At 48.6% G+C, this 15,849-nt stretch overlaps 1 protein-coding gene across 1 annotated transcript in view; it reads right to left on the reverse strand.

Annotated features, from left to right (window-relative positions):
* PTPN5 (protein tyrosine phosphatase non-receptor type 5) overlaps positions 1–15,849 on the reverse strand; it is a 121,427-nt gene that overhangs the window by 91,279 nt on the left and 14,299 nt on the right. Inside the window, exon 2 of the mRNA XM_089655373.1 lies at positions 922–1,014. The gene's annotated coding sequence lies outside the window, so the exon portion shown is untranslated. The remainder of the gene's footprint in view (positions 1–921; positions 1,015–15,849) is intronic.

Below are 15,849 nucleotides of genomic sequence, written 5' to 3' on the forward strand. Positions count from 1 at the left end.
TGGAAGTTATAGCGTTTACAAATGGCGGGAAAGATACTGGGATTTTTAGGTTTTTTTTTTTTATACTAATGGCGGCGATCAGCGAATTATGGTGGCGATCAGCGACTTATGGTGGGATTGCGGCGGACATTCTGACATTGAGGGGTACTGACTTGGGGTCACTGACATCCCCAGTAACACCAATACAGTGATCAGTGCAAAAAAAAATACACTGACACTGTACTAATGGCACTGGGGAGGAAGGGGTTAAGTTTATTATTCAGGGAAAGGGTTAACTGTGTGAGGGGAGTGTTTTACTAGGGGGCGGGGGGGGGGGTGTACTGCAGGGAACACCGCTGATCGGGAGATAGAAAATCTTCTGTCCCGATCAGCTTGTCCTGGAGCTGTCAGGGAACTGACAGAAAGCACAGCTACTGCAGCTGTGCTCTCTGTCAGGGATTGCCGCCGATCGCTGGGACATAGCCGGTAACGACTGGCTGTGACCCGGCGACTGACATCCGCGGCTGTGATCCGGGGGACAGGTAGGGCGGCGGCATGCCTCGCGCGGGCCCCCTACCTGTTTTCAAAACACACGTTTTAAAACGTGCTTTTGCCCAGCCGTGCCGCCATGCCGCCGTATTTCTACAGTGGCTGGGCGGCATGGGGCTAAAAAAAAACAACTATTTTTTTTTTTTTACTGTTTTAGGCCAGTTTTCCTTTGATCCTAACAATGAAACAGGAGATATCTATTACCATTTATCACCAAAATAAGCCCAATTTGTCCCGAAAAAAACCAAAGTATAATCCACCTGGATGCACAAAGTGGCTGCGATGATCTGTGCGGTTTTACTGACACATGTCAAAGTTGCAAAATTGTGTTCAGGCGTTAACATTTGTTTGACCCGCAGGCACTAAGAGGTTAAAGAAAACACATTCACTTACCATGAAGAAGAAAAGAGAATCTTTATCACAACCCCATATCTTAGAATGATTCTCCTTCCAGCCAGTCACAGCTTCCACACCGTCCTCCGAAACCTGGAAACAGAGGTGATGCAAAGAGAGTTACGGGTCGGATTAGACAGGAGAGACGAGTAATGATGTCATCGATCTTTCACAGTCATCCTAAATAGCAACCGATGCCAGTATTCTTATTTTCTGTACAACCCTGAATCAGAGGAGCCTCATCAGTGCCGCCTCATCAGTGCCCATAAGTGGAGCCTATCAGGGCTCATCTGTGCAGCCTCATCAGTGCCCATCAGTGGAGCATGTCAGGGCTATCAGTGGAGCTTATCAGGGCTCATCAGTGCAGCCTCATCAGTGCCCATCAGAGGAGCCTATCAGGGCTCATCAGTGCAGCCTCATCAATGCCCATCAGTGGAGCCTCATCAGGGCTCATCAGTGCAGCCTCATCAATGCCCATCAGTGGAGCCTCATCAGTGCTTATCAGTGGAGCCTCATCAGTGCCCATCAGTGGAGCCTATCAGGGCTCATCAGTGCAGCCTCATCAATGCCCATCAGTGGAGCCTCATCAGTGCCCTTCAGTGCAGCCTCATAAGTGCCCTTCAGCACAGCTTTATCAGCGCCCTTCAGTGCAGCCTCATCAATGCCCATCAGTGGAGCCTCATCAGTGCCCATCAGTGGAGCCTCATCAGTGCCCATCAGTGAAGCCTCATCAGTGCCCATTAGTGGAGCCTATCAGGGCTCATCAGTGCAGCCTCATCAGTGCCCATCAGAGGAGCCTATCAGGGCTCATCAGTGCAGCCTCATCAATGCCCATCAGTGGAGCCTCATCAGTGCCCATCAGTGGAACCTATAAGGGGTCATCAGTGCAGCCTCATCAGTGCCCATAAGTGCAGCCTCATCAGTGCCATCAGTAATTCTGAGAAAGTTGAACTCTGAACACACTAATTTTTATTTATTTTTTTATTTATTACAGGTACTTATATAGCGCCATCAATTTACACAGCGCTTTACATATATATATTGTACATTCACATCAGTCCCTGCTCTCAAGGAGCTTACAATCTAAGGTCCTTATCTCACATTCATACATACACATACAAGGTGGTATCAAAAAAGTTTCAGGACTAGTTATAACACACCAACAGATGGCAGCACATGGGTGCACGTACAGTCACAGGGAGCACCGACTTTCATAAGTCAGTGTGCCAAAAGACATTGTCCTGTGTACATTGAGAGCTGTACAACTGGTGCTATGCTGACCACGTGCGTTACCACGTTTGCTATTTCATCTTGGACAGCAAGTTAGAACAAAAGAGCAAAAGTGAAATTCTGCGTGATTTTTTTCTGACTGTTTTTCACTAGTTTTTCATTTGGCTAGGGTCAGTGTCACTACTGGTAGCATGAGGCCATAACTGGACCCTACAGAGGTTGCACAGGCAGTCCAACTCCTCCAGGATGGCACATCAATACGTCCCATTACCAGAAGGTTTGCTGTGTCTCCCAGCACAGTCTCAAGAGCATGGAGGAGGTTCCAGGAGACAGGTAGTTACTGTAGGAGAGCTGGACAGGGCCGTAGAAGGTCCTTAACCCATCAGCAGGACCGGTATCTGCTCCTTTGTGCAAGGAGGAACAGGATGAGCACTGCCAGAGCCCTACAAAATGACCTCCAGCAGGCCACTGGTGTGAATCTCTCTGACCAAACAATCAGAAACAGACTTCATGAGGGTGGCCTTAGGGCCCGATATCCTCTAGTGGGCCCTGTGCTCACTGCCCGGCACCATAGAGCTGGATTGACATTTGCCATTGAACACCGGAATTGGCAGGTCCACCACTGGCGCCCTGTGCTTTTCACAGATGAGAGCAGGTTCACCCTGAGCACATGTGACAGACATGAAAGGGTCTGGAGAAGCCGTGGAGAACGTTCTGCTGCCTGTAACATGGTTCAGCATTGATACCATTGAATGGCCCCCACACTCACCTGTCCTAAATCTAGTAGAACCCCTCTGGGATATCATGTTTAAGTCCAATCCGACGCCGCCAGGTTGCACCTCAGACTGTCCAGGAGCTCAGTGATGCCCTGGTCCAGATCTGGAAAGAAATCCCCCAGGACACCATCCGTGGTCTCATTAGGAGCCTCCTCCGATGTTGTCAGGCATGCATACAAGCATGTGGGGGCAACACAGACTACTGAGGACCATTCTGAGTTGCTGCAATGACATTTCAGCACAATGAACTCGCCTGCTGCATAATTTTTTCCCTTTGATTTTCGGGGTGTCTTTGAATTCAGTCCTCTGTAGGTCAATCATTTTCATTTCCATCAAACGATGGGGCATCCTTACGTTCCTAACACATTATCCCGTTCATATCAGTTACATAGTTACATAGTTAGTCTGGCTGAAAAAAAGACAAAAGTCCATCCAGTTCAACCATTAAAAAAAAAAAAAAGTTATAATCCTACACCCACAGTTGATCCAGAGGAAGGCAAAAAAAACCCCAGCAAAGCACGATCCAATTTACTCGTGCAGGGAAAAAAAATTCCTTCCTGATCCCCCGAGAGGCAATCGGATATTCCCTGGATCAACGTTACCTATAAATGTTATATCCAGTTATATTCTGTGTATCTAAGAAAGAATCCAGGACTTTTTTTTAAATGCAATCAGCATAGATACCCAACGGGAGATTTTCTGATGGGTTTGCAAAGTGTTCCTTTAATGTTTTTGAGTGGTGCATATAGGAACATATATCCTATTTACTTGTTTTAACTTTTTTTTTTATTTTCCATTTTTCAGTTACTTCCTGGCTTCTGGCCTAGGTCAAAATTATGTCACACATCCCACTTCATTTTCATGAGGGGTTTTCTTACCTAAGCACACCCTCCTGCCTGCATGCCTGAGCTAAGGACAGATGGATTCCACTACACTATATAATTCATTTGTAATATTCAAAGCAAACTCCCCCCATGCATCCATGTCTCCATGCTTTATTTTGTTGAGAAACCACTTTGAACCCCCCTAGCATTTCTGCCTAAGCACACACTCCTGCCCGCATACCTGAGCCAAGGATAGATGGATTCTAGGAAGTAAATGCTACATGAAGCACCTGCCCTTACTCAGGATGGTTACAGCCAGAAATGCTGGGGGGTTCAAAGTGATTTCTCAACAAAATAAAGCATGTAGACATGGATGAATGGGGAGGGGGGTTGCTTTGAATATTACAAATGAATTATATAGTGTTTTTGGCCAGGGGCAGACTGACCATTTGGAAACTCAGGCACTGCTCGAGGGCCCGGGGTCAGTAGGGGGCCCCATGAGATGCCCCTGGTACCTTTTTCACAGTTTTTTTTGAGTTTGGCCAAGGACACAGGGGCCCCATGATCCCCTATTGCCCGGGGGGGCCTCATGAGTTGTCAGTCCGCCCCTGTTTTTGGCTTGTGGTGCTGAGATGCAGCGTAGTCCCACTTTAGGCATCTGAGTGTGAAACTTGGCCGGCCGTTCCGGTAACAGCTGCGGTCATCTATACCGCTCGCCCTGCTGTCTGGGGACTTCGCGGCGTGCTATGGGCACCGTGTCCAGCCTTGCTCACATTCCACCTGCCCTCTGAATGCAAAGAGCATCCCAGCAGCTCTTGACATAACAGCGGATGCGTGCGTGACATAACCCGGGTATTTTTATCAGCGACTAGGTAAATAGAAGATGGTATGTGCTCTGAGCGGCATGGAATGATGAGAGCATTCACTGCCTACACGTCATGTGTGGGAGCTGAGTTAGTCATCTAATGGGCATGTGTGATTGACAGAGCGAATTTAGTCGTTCTTGTCAGCGGAGGAGACAGTCCCCAATTTAGTGTGTTTTACATACACAGCGTATAATCAGCAGCTTGCGCTGCCTCCTTCCCGGGGCTCATGATGTCTTTTGCAGCCTTCTGTCACAAGGGCCTGTGCTTGGCAGGCATGTACGACGCTTTTTGGCTAGAAGACAGAAGATGGCTAAACTACACATATTTTCAGCGTGGAAACATCTGTACTATGGGGTGACGGAAAGCAAGCGCAGGTCCAAGGCAATGCTTAAAGAAGAACTCGCACTTCAGTTTTTCTATTTTTTTTGAGGGGAGGGGGGTTAGTGCATGTAGTAGTTAGTCCTATGTCTCTACATGCTTTGTAAGCCTAGCTATGAGGGGTATCTCGTAGACAGCATTCCTTCCATCCCTCATCCAGTAGAATGTCTTAGCAAAGTGCTTACAACCAGAGAAAAGTGCCGGTTATCAAGCAACCATCTCCTTGCTGGCTACGTTGTCAGATCTCTCCTTGCTGGCTACGTTGTCAGATGCCCTGTCCAACCTCATAGCTAGGCTTACAAAGCATGTAGGCACCCTCTCAAACTGCCCTCGCCGACTCTTCTCCACCTTCAACTCCCTGCTCTCTCCCCCCCCTCCTCCACTCAGTACCTCACTTACCGCCCACGAGATTGCCACTCATCTCCATAGCAAAATTGACGCAATCCGCAAGGACATAGTCAACTTGCAGTCTACCTCCCCATCTAGCCTCCCCCCTTCCATCACCCTCTCATCTCTCCCCTCCTCTGACCTTGCAACGGCACTGCCCCCCACCACACCCAAGGCCCTGCCTACCGTAACCCCCCCATCACTGCACTCCTTCAGCCCTACTACCACTGAGGAAGTCACCAGAGTCTTCTCAGAAGCCCGCCTCACTACCTGCCCCCTGGACCCTATCCCCTCTCAACTCCTCCGGTCACCCCCCTCTTCCCTCATCCGCTCCCTTACCCACATCTTCAATCTCTCCCTCGCTACTGGCGTCTTCCCCTCCCCCCTAAAACATGCGCACATCACCCCCATACTCAAAAAGCCCTCCCTGGACCCCACTGACCTCAACAACCTCAGACCAATTTCCCTGCTGCCACTCATGTCCAAGCTCCTTGAGCGCTTGGTCTACGATCGCCTAAGCGCCCACCTAACTGACAACAACCTCCTTGACCCACTACAGTCCGGCTTCCGTCCCCTACACTCCACCGAAACTGCCCTCCTCAAAATCACCAACGATCTACTAACCGCCAAAGCCAAAGGCGACTACTCTGTCCTCCTCCTCCTAGACCTCTCTGCGGCTTTTGACACAGTCGACCACCCCCTCCTCCTTAATAAACTACTCTCCCTTGGCATCAGAGACTCCGCTCTCTCTTGGTTCTCGTCCTATCTATCCCAACGCTCCTTCAGCGTTTCCTACAACGGCGCCACCTCCTCTTCCCTCCCCCTCTCTGTTGGGGTCCCCCAGGGCTCTGTCCTTGGACCCCTTCTCTTCTCCATCTACACCTCCTCCCTTGGCAAACTCATACACTCCCACGGCTTCAACTACCACCTCTATGCTGATGATACTCAAATCTACCTATCCACCCCTCACCTCACCCCCACATTCTCCGCCCGCATCACTCACCTCCTAAACGACATCTCTGACTGGATGTCGCTCCATTTCCTCAAACTCAACCTCTCCAAAACCGAGCTTCTCGTCTTTCCCCCTTCCCGTGCCCCCCCCCCATCCTTTCCATCACTACCAACAACACCACCATCAATCCCGCCCCGCAAGCCAAGGTCCTTGGCGTCATTCTGGACTCAAACCTTTCCTTCCAACCTCATGTCAAATCACTCACAAATACATGCAGGCTCCACCTTCGCAACATCGCCAAAATACGCTCCTTCCTTACCCCAGACACCACTAAACTACTCGTTCACTCCCTGATTATCTCACGCCTGGACTACTGCAACTCCCTCCTCATCGGCCTACCCCAGTGCAAACTCTCCCCGCTTCAGACCATCCTGAACTCAGCTGCCAGACTCATCCACCTCACCAGCCGCTCCACCTCTGCCACCCCCCTCTGCCTCTCCCTCCACTGGCTCCCCATTGCCCAACGCATTAAATTCAAACTGCTCACTCTGACCTATAAAGCCATTCACAACACTGCCCCTAACTACCTCACCGACCTGATTCCCAAGTACCACCCTACCTGTACCCTTCGCTCTTCACAGGACCTCCTTCTATCTTGCTCCCTGGTCTCCTCCTCCCACGCACGACTGCAAGACTTCTCCAGGTCCTCCCCCATCCTCTGGAACTCACTACCCCAATCCATCAGACTGTCACCTTCCCTCCTCACCTTCAGGCGCTCCCTGAAAACCCACCTCTTCAGGGAAGCCTACCCCACCCTCACCTAACAGCCGCTGCCCTTCCCTCCTCCTACCACTCCATCCCCCACAGCCATTTCCTCCTGTACCTCTACCCCCTCCCTCCTAGATTGTAAGCTCAAAAGAGTAGGGCCCTCTTACCCCTTGTGTGCTGTTTGATGTTACTGTACTGTTTCATGTATTGTCCCCCCCTATTGTACAGCGCTGAGCAAACCCTTTGGCGCTATATAAACTCGATAAATAAATAAATAAATAGGACTAATTACTACATGCATTAACTCCCCCTCACCACTACCACCATCACCTTCTCCTGGCAGGGGCGCACTGACCATTTGGAAACTCGGGCACTGTCCGAGGGCCCAGGGTCATTAGGGGGCCCCTTGAGATGCCCCTGGTACCTTTTTCATAGGGTTTTTTGAGTTTGGGCAAGGACACAGGGGCCCCATGATCCCTTATTGCCCGGGGGCTCCATGAGTTGTCAGTCCGCCCCTGTCTCCTGGAGAAAATTTCTCTTGCCGTTGCTTGTCTCAGGCATGTTTCAATTATTTCAGGCTAGGCACAAGCATGGTCAACAAGAAGCCATCTCCTTGCTAGCTATGCTGACCACAGGGTAGAGGAGGCATCTCGTAGACAGCATTCCTCCCATTCCTCTTCCCGTAGCTTCTCTTAGCCAAGTGCTTACAACCAGAGAAAAGTGCCGGTTATCAAGCAACTATCTCCTTGCTGGCTACGTTGTCCGATCACATGGGAAGAGGGGGTGCCCTGTCCAACCTCATAGCTAGGCTTACAAAGCATGTAGGGACATAGGACTAATTACTACATGCATTAACTCCCCCTCACCACCACCACCACCACCTTCTCCTGGAGAAAATTTCTCTTGCCGTTGCTTGTCTCAGGCATGTCTCAATTATTTCGGGCTAGGCACAAGCATGGTCAACAAGAAGCCATCTCCTTGCTAACTATGCTGACCACAGGGTAGGGGGGGCATCTCGTAGACAGCATTCCTTCCATCCCTCTACATTCCTCTTCCCGTAGTTTCTCTTAGCCAAGTGCTTACAACCAGAGAAAAGTGCCGGTTATCAAGCAACCATCTCCTTGCTGGTTATGTTGTCAGATCACAGGGGAAGAAGGGGTGCCCTGTCCAACCTCATAGCTAGGCATACAAAGCATGTAGGGACATAGGACTATTTACTACATGCACTTGCCTGTGACAAGGTATGGGAAGAGGAATGCAGAGGGATGGAAGGAATGCTAGTTATGAGGTCGGACAGGGTGCCCTCTCTCCCCTGTGGTCATCCAAAAACATAGCTAGCAAGGAGATGGATGCTTGATGAACAGCAGTAGTCCTTGGATGTAAGCAGTTGCAATGGAAAGAAGAATGCAGCGGGATGAGAGGAATGATAGCTATGCGGTAGGATGGGGTGCTTCCTCTCCTCTATGGTTGGGAAAAAACATAGCTACCAAAGAGTTGGCTGAGTGATAACCAGCACTTGTATCTGGCTATAAGCACTTGCCTGAGACAAGCAATGGCAAGAGGAATGCGTGGAGGGACAGATAGGGGTCACTCTCACTTCCATTTTTTTCAGTGTTCTGTCCACCAGAGGAAGAAGTACATGGTCAGTATAAATTTGTCCCATGTTCCTACAGGCTTTGTGAGCCTATCCACAAGATTGGAGAGGGTGCCCCCCATTGCAGCCATCCAACAACCTAGCTAGCAAGGAGATGGCTACTTGATAACTGGCCCTTTTCTCTGGATTTAAGCATTTGCCTGAGACAAGCTATAAGAAGACGAATGCAGAGGGTTGGAAGGAATGCTAGTTACGAGGTTGGACAGGGTGCCCCCTCTCCCCTGTGGTCAATCGACAATGTAGCAAGCAAGGGGACAGCAGTTGTCTTTGGCTGTAAGCACTTGCCCAAGAAAAGTGACTGTAAGAGAAATGCAGAGGGATGGGAGGAATGCTAACTACAGGTTCAGAGAGGGTGCCAAGGAGGTGACTGTTTGATAACTTCCACTTGTATCTAGCCACAAGATCGGAGAGGCCCCCCCGTATCCAACAACATAGCTGGCAAGGAGATGACTGCTTGATAACATCCATTTGTATCTAGCCACAAGACCACAAGATCGGAGAGTGACCCCAATTCCCCCCCACCCGGTAGTTCAACAACATAGCTGGCAAGGAGATGACTACTTAATAACTTCCACTTGTATCTAGCCACAAGACCACAAGATCGGAGAGGGACCCCAATTCCCCCCCCCCCCTTGGTAGTTCAACAACATAGCTGGCAAGGAGATGACTACTTGATAACTTCCACTTGTATTTAGCCACAATACCTCAAGATCGGAGAGGGACCCCAATTCCCCACCCCCCGGTAGTTCAATGACATAGCTGGCAAGGAGATGACTACTTGATAACTTCCACTTGTATCTAGCCACAAGACCACAAGATCGGAGAGGCCCCCCCCCCCCGGCATCCAACAACATAGTTGGCAAGGAGATGACTGCTTGATAACTTCCACTTGTATTTAGCTACAAGACCACAAGATTGGAGAGGGACCCCGATTCCCCCCCGGCAGTTCAACAACATAGCTGGCAAGGAGATGACTGCTTGATAACTTCCACTTGTATTTAGCCACAATACCTCAAGATCGGAGAGGGACCCCAATCCCCCCCCCCCCGGTAGTTCAATGACATAGCTGGCAAGGAGATGACTGCTTGATAACTTCCACTTGTATTTAGCCACAATACCTCAAGATCGGAGAGGGACCCCAATTCCCCCCCCCCCCGGTAGTTCAATGACATAGCTGGCAAGGAGATGACTACTTGATAACTTCCACTTGTATCTAGCCACAAGACCACAAGATCGGAGAGGCCCCCCCCCCCCGGCATCCAACAACATAGTTGGCAAGGAGATGACTGCTTGATAACTTCCACTTGTATTTAGCTACAAGACCACAAGATTGGAGAGGGACCCCGATTCCCCCCCGGCAGTTCAACAACATAGCTGGCAAGGAGATGACTGCTTGATAACTTCCACCTGTATTTAGCCACAAGACCACAAGATCGGAGAGCCCCCCCCCCCCTGGTCATCCAACAACATAGCTAGCAAGGAGATGACTGTTTAAAACTTCCACTTGTATCTAGCTCCAAGCACTTGCCTGAGACAAGCAATGACAAGGAATACAAGGTTGGGGGGGGGGGGTAACTCTCCCTGCAGTTTTTTTCAGTGCTCTGTCCGCTGGAGGATTAAGTACATATATTAACATGTCCCATGATCCTACATACTTTGAAAGCCTAGCTGGAAGATCACAAGATTGGAGAGGCCCTCCCCGATCATCCAACAACATAGCAGGCAAGGAGATGGCTGCTTGATAACTGCCACTTGTCTCTGGTACCAAGCATTTGCCTGAAACAAGCGACTGGAAGAAGAATGGAAGAATGCTGGTGAATGAGAGGAATCCTAGCTACAAGGTCAGGCAGGGTACCCCCATTCCTCTGTGGTCGTCTGACAACTAAGCTAGCAAGGAGATGGCTGCTTGATAACCGAAACTTGTCTCTGGCTCCAATCACTTGCCTGAGACAAGCAAGAGAGATGGGAGGAATACTACCTATGAGATCAGACTGGATGCCTCCACTCGCCTATGGTCATCTGACAACATGGCTAGCAAGGAGATTGCTGCTTGGTAACCGGCGCTTGTGTCTAGTTCCCAGAACTTGCCTGAGACAAGCGATGGCAAGAGATATTCACCCAGGGGAGGGGGAGGTCCCTCCCACTTCAATTTCATTTCTTTTGGCTACAAGACAGAAAGGATCTCTCACCTTCTTACTTGCAACAACGTTTCAGTGTTGCAGCTTGATCATTAACCCCTCGCCTACCGGGCACTTCCACCCCCTTCCTGCCCAGGCCAATTTTCAGATTTCAGTGCTGTCGCACTTTGAATGACAATTGCGCGGTCATGCAACACTGTACCCAAACAAAATTTTTATCATTTTTTTTGAGACAGACAGAGCTTTCTTTTGGTGGCATATTATCACCACTGGGGTTTTTATTTTTTGCTAAGCAAAATAAAAAAGACTGAAAATTTTGAATACAATTTTTTTTTCTTAGTTTCTGTTATAAAATTTTGTAAATAAGTAATTTTTCCCCTTCACTGATGTGCACTAATGAGGCTGCAGTGATGGGCACTGATAGGCGGCACTGATGGGCACTGATAGGCGGCACTGATGTGGAGGCACTGATTGGAACTGTTAGGTGGCACTGATTGGAACTGTTAGGCAGCACTGACAGACACTGATAGGCAGTACTGATGGGCACCATTCATATATGGCACTGATAGGTGGCACTGATGGGCATTGATAGGTGGCACTGACTAGCACTAATAGGTGGCACTGATTGAAACTGTTAGGTGGCACTGCTTGGAACTGTTAGGCAACACTGACAGACACTGAAAGGCAGTGCTGATGGGCATGGACAGGCATCACTTGTGGGCATTGATAGGCATCACTGATGGGCACTGAAAGTCAGCATTCATATATGGCAATGATAGATGGCACTGATGGGCATTGATAGGTGGCACTGATAGGTGGCACTGACTAGAACTGTTAGGTGGCACTGATTGGAACTGTTAGGCAGCACTGACAGACACTGATAGGCAGTACTGATGGGCACTGATAGGCAGCACTGACAGGCACTGATAGGCAGCACTAACTGGCAATGAATGAAAGGTGGCACTGATTGATGGCACTGATAGGCGGCACTGAAAGGCAGCTCTGATGGGCACTGATAAGTGGCATTGATGTGCACTGATAAGCACTGATATGTGGCATTGATGGGCACTGGCAGGTGACACTGATGGGGCTACACCAGGGGCGGGCTGACAATTCATGGGGCCCCCGGACAATATGGGATTATGGGGCCCCTGTGTCCTCACCCACACTCAAACCACACCCAAAAAAGCCTATGAAAGGTACCAGGGGCATCTCATGGGACCCCCTACTGACCCCGGGCCCTCGGGCAGTGCCTGAGTGCTCGAATGGTCACTCCGCCCTTGGCTACACTGATCACCAGTGGACCTTTAAACTCTGGCACATCTCTACTGTGTCCGTATGGCAGGGCCCGCGCCTTTTCTAAAGCTTACAGTCTGCTTTATCACAGCTAATCTTTTTTTTTCCTTTACAGTTTTCTATTTGAAAGCAATTAGCAGCTGTAATGCAGTGAGGAGCAACACTTCACACCAAGTCATTAGATTCCTTAATTATTCCTTGTTGTAAGACACTGCCAATGCACTTGTATGAAACTAACACCCATGAGTACTGGCAAGAAGAGGTAGAAAACTGTGTTCTAGAATTCCGATTTGCAATAGGTCTGGTTATGAGAACACAAACTCTTGGATGTCATACAATTTGAGTTACGTCAATACAAAAACAAATGCAGCGCTAGAGAATGATCAGCAACAATATTAATAAATTGTAAGCAGTGGGCGCTCATGCAGCGCTATAAAGCGGTATAATAGGGAATCGTCATGTAGTGACGTATCTACCAGGTAAAGTCAATAAATATAAAGTGACTATAGTGCAGGGGCGGACTGACTATTTGGAAACTCTGGCGCTGCCCGAGGGTCTGGTGTCAGTAGGGGGCCCCATGAGATGCCCCTGGTACCTTTTTTATAGGCTTTTTTGAGTTTGGGCAAGGACACAGGGGCCCCATGATCCCCTATTGCCTGGGGGCCCCATGAGTTGTCAGTCCGCCCCTGGTTGGCTGTTAGCTTTTTGAAAATCAATAAAAAGTAAATTCCAAAAAAAAAACAGGAGTTATGAAGTTATGAGCAGATAAGGATAATTCAAGTGCAGCTCCGATGGTAGCTGGGTCAGCATCGAAGTTCCGGCACAATAGCTCTCAGGTAAAGCAGTACTTCAAATAGCTTTCTTTTCTGTCAGCCTTGTGATTGGCTGGAAAGAGTTGGTAAACTCCCCACACATATAGGAAGCATTCCCGGAGAGGCCATTAAAAAAGTTTCTAGAACATGCTGGCATATTCTTTTCCTTCACTTTGCTATCAACAATAAAACTACCTGTAAGGGGGCCCTTTGAACTATTGTTTTTATTGTTAGATTTTGGATAAAAATACATGTTCGTACGGGCTGAGGTTAATGTGCTGTGCACTGTAACAGAGACAGTGAATGTGTCGGCACAGGAGGCTGATTGCAAAAAATGGAGGTCTTTGTTTGCTGAACTTAACGTGCGGTAAAGCTGAAGGCAGATATAGAAGCTTGCAGATTCCAAAAAAGGCTTACAGCTTATATAACAGTCAACAATGGAATCAGAAAACAAGGAGGCTAGCAACCATACATGTTACAATGGTTATGGGCAAGTCATTTCCGGGTACTAACTCCACTGGTAGAAGTCCTAGGCTGAGTTTCAATGGGATTGCTCAGGCCCACGCAGCCCCCGTGGGTAGAACTATTCATAGGTATCAAAAAATGCCAATTTATGCAATATTATAACAATTTGAAGAGAGCCTGTCACTTTTGCACATTCAGTGTAATGAGACAGGTTCTTTTAAAGCAGTGGTACTCAACCTTCCTAATGCCGCGACCCTTTAATACAGTTCCTCATGTTGTGGTGACCCCCAACCATAAAATTATTTATCCAGTAATTATAATTCATGAAGTGTCGTTTTACCTCCAATACTGCTGCTTTCAACACAGTAGCTGCTTTCAACACAGTAGCTGCTTTTAACAGAGTAGCTGCTTTCAACACAGCAGCTGCTTTCAACACAGTAGCTGCTTTTAACAGAGTAGTTGCTTTCAACACAGCAGCTGCTTTCTACACAGTAGCTGCTCTTTACACATCGGAAATATGTGTTTTCCGATGGTCTTAGGCGACCCCTGTGAAAGGGTTGTTCGACCCCCAAAGGGGTCGCGACCCACAGGTTGAGAACCACTGTTTTAAAGGAACAGACACTCAACCCCCCAACTGCTCATATTCACCTTTTCCATACTCTACCACACCATTGCTCCATCCGCTTCTTCCAACCAGGGTGCAGGAATTGGGCCTGGGTCAATAGCCAGGGCAGGGGCAGACTGACAAGTCATGGGGCCCCCGGGCAATAGGGGATCATGGGGCCCCTGTGTCCTTGCCCAAATTCAAAAAAGCCTATGAAAAAGGTACCAGGGGCATCTCATGGGGCCCCCTACTAATCCCAGGCCCGAGTTTCCAAATGGTCAGTCCGCCCCTGAGCCAGGGGCGTATTTACTACAAGGCAAACAAGGCACTTGCCTTCGGAGGCAATTTTCAGGGGGGCAGCACCTCCCACCAGAAGAAGGGATGAAAGAAGGGAAAGAAGGGACACGTGCTCCATGGGAACCAGGTGGGATCCGAGAGAGGCTGTGGGTAGTGGAAGGCTTTCCCAGGTGGGGGGCAGGGGTGTTGTTGGTTAATGCAATGTCAGGCTCTCTCCAGGGGGGGGAGGGGGTTGTTGACCGGTCTGTGGGGGCAGATGATTTTTGTGTTGCCTAGGGCAGCACAAAACCTAAATACACCAATGTCAATACCATGAGGGAGAAAAGGAAGTTATTAACCCTGTGTAAGCTCCAACTCCATCCAACACTGCACCTACACAGCGATTGGACTCTTGGGTCTGTAAGGGACAGGGGCGGACTGACAACTCATGGGGCCCCCGGGCATTTCAACATACAGTATGTATATAGATAGAAAAGATAGATAACTAGATAGATAGATAGATATTGAATTATATATGTTAAAATTACTTTTTTATATGTAAAAAAAATAATTATATATATACAGTTGTGGCCAAAATTATTCAACCCCCAATGCTGTAAAGGGGTTTAGGGACTATAGTGTACATTTGGAATTGTATTCAGAATCAAATCCTACAAGGACGTTGTAACTACCCAAATGCAACTAAAATGACATCAATTGTTTATGTAATACAGTAGTAAATGGTTCTTATGTGGTTTCTTCATTGCCACAATTATTCAACCCCTTAAAGACTACCACTCTGAAGAACAGAGGTTCATACAGGTGCTTTCCATCAGGTATTGAAAACACCTGTGGATGTCACCGAGCAGCAATCAAGCATAATAAGCACCAATTAGGCAGCTTTAAAATGACTGTGATACTCAGCTCCTTCTAGACATTTACTGGTGTGGTTACAAACATGGTGAAGGCAAGAGAATGGTCCAGGAAGACAAGAGAAGAGGTGATTTCTCTTCACAGGAAGGGCAATGGCTATAAGAAGATTGCAAAGATGTTAAACATACCAAGAGACACCTTAGGAAGCATCATTCGCAAATTCAAGGCAAAGGGCACTGTTGAAACGCTACCTGGTCGTGGCAGAAAGAAGATGCTGACTTCGACTGCTGTGCGCTACCTGAAGCGTAGAGTGGAGAGAAGTCCCCGTGTGACTGCTGAGGAACTGAGAAAAGATTTGTCAGATGTGGGTACAGAAGTTTCAGCCCAGACAATAAGACGCACACTGCGTAATGAAGGCCTCCGTGCCAGAACTCCCAGGCGTACCCCCTTGCTGTCTCCAAAGAATAAGAAGAGTCGACTGCAGTATGCCAAAAGCCATGTGGACAAACCACAAAAGTTGTGGGATAGTGTTCTGTGGACTGATGAAACAAAATTAGAACTGTTTGGGCCCATGGATCAACGCTATGTTTGGAGGAGGAAGAACAAGGCCTATGATGAAAAGAACACCT

This window comes from Staurois parvus, unplaced genomic scaffold (genome assembly GCF_062004578.1).
Source record: "Staurois parvus isolate SC_StPar_1 unplaced genomic scaffold, SC_StPar_1.0 ptg000838l, whole genome shotgun sequence".
Taxonomy (NCBI): Eukaryota; Metazoa; Chordata; class Amphibia; order Anura; family Ranidae; genus Staurois; species Staurois parvus.